General features: G+C 44.2%; 1 pseudogene; it reads left to right on the plus strand.

Moving 5' to 3' along the window:
- The first annotated feature begins 1,608 nt into the window (after positions 1–1,608).
- On the plus strand, positions 1,609–2,053 carry LOC118626908 (annotated as a pseudogene).
- The last annotated feature ends 6,606 nt before the right edge of the window (positions 2,054–8,659 follow it).

Consider the following 8,659-nt stretch of genomic DNA (forward strand, 5'->3'; position numbering starts at 1 on the left):
GGTTTTTATGCCCTGGTCAGATGGCTCAGTTGACTGGAGCATCGTCCTATACACCAAAAGGTTGTGGGTTCGATTCCTGGTCAGAGCACATACCTAGGTTTCAGGTTCAATCTTTGGTCGGGGTGCATATGGAAGACAGCCAATGGATGCGTGTCTCCTGTCTCTCTCCCTTCCTTCCTCTCTCTAAAATCAATGAACATATCCTCGGGTGAGGATAAAAGATATACTTATGTAAGGTTTTTTTATCTCAACAAAGGCATCTAGTTTATCTTATACCAAACCTTCCACAGAGAAAACTAGAAAAGCTGGACAAAAAAAAATTTGAGAATTTCTTTGAAAGCATCAGCACCCAAACAGCGATGTAGAAATAGTACTATTACCAGAGGCTGGGTGTGCCCGAGGAATGCAAGGGTGGGTTAACACTTGAAAAGTAATATAACAAAAATAAAGAAGAAAAGATACTGAAAGTATTTTAACATACGCAGAAAAATCAATTGATAAAATCCAACACCCAAAAGAGAAAATCAAAATCCAATGATCATTTTTAAAGAAAATTCTTAAGAAACTATGGAAAAGGGTGGAAATTTTTCTTAATAATAAAAAATAGCCACCAAAAAATTCTACAGCAAACATCATACTTAATGGTGAAATATTGGAAGTTTTCCCCCTGAAATTGGGAAAGAGATTAGGATACTTCTTCCTATGGCTTATATTAACATTTGCCTGGAAGTTCAAGCCAGCGCAACAAACAGGGAAAGTTTTAGGGATTAAAAAGGAAGAAATAAATTTGTCTTGTTCACAGATGACTTAATTGGGTACCTAGAAAATCCCAAAGATCAACAGATAAATTATTACACTAAATAGTGAGTATACAAAGTTGGTATATACAAGGACAATAAACAAAATGCAGTTATATTTCTATATAACAACATGCAATTATAAAATCAAACTTATTTTTTTAATTTTAAAAATTATACCACTGCAGGAACTCTCTGCATTATCTTTGTAACTTTTTTTTTTCTTTTTTGATTTCAGAGAGCGAGAGGAAGTGAGAGGGAGAGAGAGATAGAAACATCGATGAGAGAGAACATCGACTGGCCGCCTCCTGCCTGCCCCTAACTGGGGATTGGGCCCACAACCTGGGCATGTGTCCTGACCAGGAATCGAACCAGCAACCTCTTGGTGCATGGGTTGATGCTCAACCACTGAGCCACACCAGCCGGACTGTCTTTCTAACTTTTATGTAAATCTGAAACTTCTAAAATAGAAAGTCTATTTTTAAAAGATTATATCATTGTCTGGTCAGTGTGGCTCAGTGATTGAGGGTGGACCCATGCACCAAGAGGTCGCCAGTTTGATTCCTGGTGAGAGCACATGCCCAGGTTGTGAGCCTGATCCCCAGTGGGGGGCATGCAGGAGGTGGCCAATCCATGTTCTCTCTCAGGGATGTTACTGTCTCTCTTTCTCCCTCTCTCTAAAATCAATAAAGATGGGCTGGTGCGCCCGCGGAGGGGCAGGCGGGGCTCCCCGGGTGGGGGGCAGGGAGCCGGCATGGCCTGTCAGCGTGGCCCAGGGCCTGACCCGACCAGGCCACTCGCCCGCGGAACCATGGCCAACACGGAGCTCACCTTCATCGCCATCAAGCGTGCAGCACGGCCTGGTGGGCGACATCATCAAGCGCTTCCAACAGAAGGGGTTCCGCCTCTGGCCATGAAGTTCCTTCCGGCCTCTGAGGACTCCTGAAGCAGCACTACATTGACCTGAGAGACCGGCCCTTCTACCCGGGCTGGTGAAGTACATGAACTCGGGGCCTGTGGTGGCCAGGGTCTGGGAGGGGCTGAGTGTGGTGAAGACAGGGAGACTGATGCCTGGGGAGACCAACCCAGCAGAATCTAAGCCAGGCACCATTCCTGGAGACTTTTGCATTCAAGTAGGCAGGAACATCATTCACGGCAGTGATTCAGTAAAAAGTGCTGAGAAAGAAATCAGCCTATGGTTTAAGCCTGAAGAACTGGTTGACTACGTCCTGTGCTTTTGGCTGATCTATGAATAGAGGTGGGAAAGCATCCGTCCCCTTTGGCTCACTTGGATGTGTCCCTGGACACAGTTCATTCCACTAACTTGGAAGCAATAGAATCGACCTTTCTTTTCTAAAGCATATTTAGCAATAAAGCCTTTTGAAACTGGGAAAAAAATAAATAAAATCAATAAAGAAAAAAAAAATTTAGAAAAAAAAAAAAAAGACCATCATTGCCCTGGCCAGTATGGCTCAGCTGGTTGGGCATCATCCTAGGCACTGCAAGGTTGCTGGTTTGATTCCTAGTCAGAACACAGGCCCAGGTTGCAGGCTCCATCCCCATTAGGGGGTATGCAGGAGGCAGCTGATGGATGCTTATCTCTCACATCTGTGTTTCTCTCCCTCTCCCTTCCTCTCTAAAAATTAATAAAAATAATTTGAAGAGATTATATCATTTATAATGGCATCAGAAAACATCAAGTACCCTCAAATAATTCTAATAAAAGATTATTGAGAGAAATAACATTTATCAATAAATAGGAAGATAGGCAAGAACATCTTAAATAAAACATAAAGAAAAAGATTAATTGGCCCGGTTTGGCTCAGCGGTTAGAGCATTGGCCTGTGGTCCAGAGAGACCCGGGTTCGGTTCCCACTAAGGGCATGTACTTTGGTTGCAGTTTGTCCCCGGCCCTGGTTGGGTTGTGTGGGTGGCAGCCACTCGATGCGTCCCTTTCACATCGATGTTTCTCTCTCTCTCTCCCCCCCTCCCTCCCTCCCTCCCTCCTTCCCTCTCTCTCCCTCCCTCTCCCTTTGTCCCACTCTATCTGAATAAAAAATGGAAAAATGTTTTCGGGTGAGGATTAAATAAATAAATAAATAAATAAATAAAGATTAATTGGAAAACATTAAAATTAGAAACTTTAGTTCATGAAGACACACCCTGCCAAGTAAAATGTCAAGCCCCAGGGTGGGAGAAGATATTTTCCATACACATAACTGACAAATGACTCATGTCCAGAATATATGAAGAGCTCTTACAAATTAATAAGAAAAACATCCAACAGCTCATAGGCAAATAGACAGAGATTTGAGGCACTCACAGGAAAAAACGTCCAGATGGCCCATTAACATCTAAAAAGGTTTAACCTCTTTAGTGACAAAAGAAATGAAAATTGAAACCACAGCCACTACACAGTCACCCTCACCCTACAGCAAACATTGTAAAAGCTGACCACACCAAATGTCATGAAGATTGCAAAACAATGTGAACTCTCACCCATTGCTCGTGGCAGTGCACGAAGTGGATTCAGCCACTTTTGAAAACTGTATCTACGTGAACTTGAATGCGCACACACCCTATGACCTAACAATAGGTATGTACCCAACAGGATTCTGCAGGTTTGCACACCAAAAGACATGTACAGGAGTATGCCTGATCGCCCTATTCAGTATAGCCCCAAACTGGAAACAACCCAAATATCCATTCATAGGAGAATGGATGAATAAGGGGTGGTATAATTACACAGGGGAATGAATTAGCTATTGCTACAGGAAACAACACGCATGAATCTCACAATCTGAATGACAGAGCATGAGAATAAGGAAAGCTAATCCGTAGAAGAATAAATAAAATGTGATTTTCTCTAAATAAAGTTCCAAAATGGACAAAACGAATCTATGGTGTTAGAAGTGACTGAAAGGGGACATATGGGACCTTCTGGAGAGGTGGTCATAATTTTGACATGGGTGAGAGTTTACACAGGGGCGCTGGTTGGAGAGGATTTCATGAACTGTACATTTATGATTGATGCAGTTTTCAATATGTGAAAATTCAACCAAATGAAAGAAATAACTAAAATGTATAGTTAATAATGAAGGAAAAGAGTTTAGCAATTCCTTAAAAAGTTACACACAGAATTACCATAGAATCCAGCCATTCCATTGTAAATGTATCCGGAAGGACTAAAAGCAAGGACCCAAACAGACTGTACACTGTGTTCACAGCCGCGCTAGTCACAAGAGCCGAAAGGCATAGACGGCCCAAATGTCCATGGCCAGATCCCTGGATAAGCGAAATGTGGTTTACCATTCAAGGGAATATCATTCAGCCTTAAAATGAAGGAAGCCCTGGCTGGTTTGGCTCAGCAGTTAGAACATCAGCCCGCAGACCAAAGAGTTGAGGGTTTGATTCCAGTCGAGGGCACGTACCTCGATTGTGGTCTGGTCCCTGGCCCTGGTCAGTGTAGTGCAGGAGGCAACCAGTCAATGTGTCTCTATCACATGGATGTGTCTCTCTCTCTGTCTCTCTATCTCTCTCTCTGTCTCTCTCTCTCTCCCTCCCTCCCTCCCTCTCTCTCTCTCACTCTCCCCTCTCACCCCTACTCTGTCTGAAGATAAGTGGGGAAAAATAATCCTCGGGTGAGGATTAAGAAAAAGGAAGGAAGGCCCTGGCCAGTTTGTCTCAGTGGTCAGAGCGTTGACCTGCAGTCCCGAGAGACCCGGGTTCGGTTCCCGCTAAGGGCGCGTACCTCGGTTGCAGTTTGTCCCCGGCCCTGGTTGGTCGTGCAGGTGGCAGCCACTCGATGTGTCTCTTTCACGTCGATGTTTCTTTCTCTCTCTCTCTCTGTTCCTCTCTCTCCCTCCCACTCTACCTGAGCAAAAAATGGAGAAATGTCCTTGGGTGAGGATAAAAAAAAGAAAGGAAGGAAGTTCTTTATTTTTCCCAGCTTTATTGAGATGTCATTGATACATAACGTGTAAATTTAAGGTGTGCAACGTGTTGACTTGATACACTTATACAGGGTGGGGCAAAAGTAGGTTTACAGTTGCTCGTGTGGAAAGTAATACAGTAATTAATAAATAACCACCCAAGGATAAACTCTGGGTTTCGGGTACTCACAACTGTCAACCTGCTTTTGCCCCACCCTGTGTTCCGCAAAGTGATTCCCACCATAGCGTGACCTGGGAATGAAACTGAGACGGAGCCATGTCCCAGCAAGGACGGAACTAAAGCAGGCTGAGTGAAAGGAGCCAGACGCAGAAGAGCTGCTAGTGTATGGTTCTGCTTTTACGAGGGAGCTGGAGTCGGCAAAGCCAGAGACCGGGAGTAGGATAGTGGTTACCAGGCGGGCGGGGGCACTGGCCAATCCGTGTTCAGTGGGGACAGAGCTTCTACTTGGGAAGATGAAAAAGTTCTGAATGTGGATGGCGGTGACAGTTGCACAACAGTGTGCATATTTAATGCCACCAAATTATACCCTTAAAAATGGTTAGAATAGAAAAAAAGAAAAAGAAAAAATGAAAAAAAGAACAAGAAAAAGAATGGTTAGAATGTTCAGTTTTACAAGAGAAAAGAATTCTGAACATCGGTTGCACATCAGTGAGATGTACTTAACACTACCAAAAACCGTACCCTTAACAATGGGGAGGATGGTAAATTTTATGTGACATATATTTTACCACAATCTATAAAGTTAATAGCAAAAAATTCTTTATTCATTAATTTGAAAATGTAGATCAAGTGGACACATTCCCCCAAGAGCACATGGTGTACTATCTCATAGAAGGGGACAACCAGAAGAGTCCGACAATTATTCAAGAAAGTGAATCCTTGTAACTTGCGGACAGACCCACCCATGAGGGAAAGTGAACCCGGTGTCCTCAGAAGTGTTCAGTTTAATCTATAAAGAGCCCCAGTTTACTTCCCATTTAATTCATTGACCTTTCTTCCTAATTTAAAAAGACGTTGATGATGTTATCATTCCAGATGACTTCCCACAACCAAGAGGAATAATTGAAGGTGCTGGTTTGCATCCAGGCCTCCCAGAACTAACCCCACATGGGGAGGAAACCAGGAGTACTTTGATCAGTGAGGGTACTGGTGCCATAACTTGGCATAGCCAAAAAGTCCACAATGACTGGAGTCAGGACGATGTACAAGGAAGTTACTCTCCAACGAAAAGACCGGTCAGTGGGAAGTAAAATAGTGACGATGAGCATCTCTCCATCTTTATTTTACTTTGCTAAATGAGCAAAGCCCTGTACTGTCTGAAGCCAAAGGGTTCCAGGTCACTCACCTTTCGTGGTCAGAATACTTGAGAAGTGGCCCCAAGAACACCTTATGTTAGATTTTAAGTTTCCTCTTATAACTGAGGACTCCTTGAAATATTCTGGAAAACATAAAGACGCCAGTGTTGTAGTTTTCTTTTCTTTTCTTTTTTAATCCTCACCCGAGGACATTTTTGCATTTATCTTCAGATAGAGCAGTAGGAAGAGAGAGAGAGAGAAACATCAATGCAAGAGGGACACATCAACTCGTTGCCACACACACGACCCCAACCGGGGCCGGGGAAAAACTGCCAGCGAGGTTTGTGCTCTTAGCGGGAACCGAACCCGGGACTCTCTGGTCTGTGGGCCTACGCTCTAACCGCTGGGCCAAACCGGCCAGGGCCAATGTTGTAATTTTCAATCTCCTGCCTCTAATTTGCTTCTCAATGTCCCACTTGCAGAAACAAAATATCTTTGCAAGGCTCATTGCTGGCCCCTCTGCACAGTCATGCCGAGGACCACCTGGTACTAAATGAAGGATGCAGTCTTTCGAGCTGAAGCATAATATTGTGCACTCATGATATCTGGTGGTCAGAAAACTACGCAGGTTTTTTTTGTGTGTTTTGTTTTTAGCTCTGTACAAAATCCATCGCAAACAGCTGATCTGTAGAGAAAGGATCTGCAGTGAAACAGGATCGAGGTTGGTGTCTCCCTGCTACAATGTCAAGGACAGTCCAGGCTGGCCCAGGAAACCTGTTTGAAGATGAGAAGATGCCCATAAAAGGTTGTTTGGATATTCAGAAAATCTGCCCTGGCTGGTTTGGCTCAGCGGTTAGAGCGTCGGCCTGCGGTCCAGAGAGACCGGGTTCGGTTCCCGCTAAGGGCATGTACCTCGGTTGCAGTTTGTCCCGGCCCTGGTTGGTCGTGCGGGTGGCAGCCACTCAATGTGTTCCTTTCACATCGATGTTTCTCTCTCTATCTCTGTTCCTCTCTCTCCCTCCCACTCTACCTGAACAAAAAATGGAAAAATGTCCTCGGGTGAGGATAAAAAACAAACAAACAAACAACAACAAAAAACGGATATTCAGAAAATCCCATTCCCCAGGGGATCGATTTTTCTTAATTGAAGTGAAATTCACAAAACATAAAATTAACTTTTTCTAAAGAGTACAATTTAGTGGCATTTATATATTCACGATGTTATTCAGCCACCCTCTTTATCTAGTTCCAAACATTTTCATCAGCCCCAAAGAACACTTCGCCTCCATTCAGCAGTCACTCCCTGTTCCTTCCTTCCTCCCGCCCGGGAACCACCAGTCTGCTTTCTGTCTGTGGATTTACCTGGCTGGATGTTTCATGTAGATGGAATCATTTCGTGAGTCCCTTTTATGTCTGGCTCCTTTCACTTCACTGTGATTTTCTGAGGTCCATCCATGTTGTAGCATTGTGTTAGTACTTTATTCCTTTTTATGGCTGAGTAATATCCGTGTGTGTGTGTGTGTGTGTGTGTGTGTGTGTGTGTCTGCCCATTGGGCTGATTCATTCATCTGTTGATGGACATTTCGGTCGTGTCCATCATTCGGTTGTTGTTAATGGTGCAGCTATGAACATTTGTGTGAGTATTTGCTTGAGTACCCGATTTCAATCCTCAGGAATGGACTTGCTAGGTCATATGGCAAGTCCATTTAACTTTTTTTTTATCCTCACCCGGGGACATTTTTCCATTTTTTGTACAGATAGAGTGGGAGGGAGAGAGAGGAAGAGAGAGAGAGAGAAACATCGACGTGAAAGGGACACATCGAGTGGCTGCCACCCGCACGACCGACCAGGGCCGGGGACAAACTGCAACCGAGGCACATGCCCTTAGCGGGAACCGAACCCGGGTCTCTCCGGACCTCAGGCCTACGCTCTAACCGCTGAGCCAAACCGGCCAGGGCCCATTTAACTTTTTGAAGAAAAAATTTTTAGACTCCTTAAAATGTGATAGAAGAGCCCAGCTGGTGTGGCTCAGTGGATTGAGCGTTGTCCCAGGGACTGAGAGGTCCTGGTTCGACTCCTGGTCAGGGCACATGCCTGGGTTTCAGGCTCAAACCCTGGTAGGGAGCGTGTAGGAGGGAGCCGGTCAATGTTTCTCTGTCACATCAATGTTTCTCTCTCTCTCTCCCTTCTCTCTCTGAAAAATCAATTAAAACATTTTTTAAAATAAAATAAAATGTGATAGAAGACATTGAAACAGATTTTTAGACTCCTGGAAATTGATGGAGGAAGGAGTTTATTTGGACCCGGACCAACTTGTCCCCAGTGACCTGAATTTTTTCCCTTCATTCATGTGTATCTAACTCCTCAGCCCAGACTGAAAGGACCCACCGGAATGAATGCAGATAGATGAGGGACAAAAACCCATTCAGGGGAAAGTTAATTCCCTGAGAATTCTCTGTTGACATTTGTTTAGCTTGAAATGACAGCTCAGCAAACAGAAATCCTCACCCCAAATCTTCGGGCTGAACTCTGTCATAACATGGTGTTTGAAAATCACTGGCAGACCCAGAATGAATTCGGACAGCCGAAGTGAATTAATTACGCTGAAAAGAG

The sequence above is a fragment of the Molossus molossus genome, unplaced genomic scaffold, assembly GCF_014108415.1.
Source record: "Molossus molossus isolate mMolMol1 unplaced genomic scaffold, mMolMol1.p scaffold_m16_p_12, whole genome shotgun sequence".
NCBI classification, from domain to species: Eukaryota; Metazoa; Chordata; class Mammalia; order Chiroptera; family Molossidae; genus Molossus; species Molossus molossus.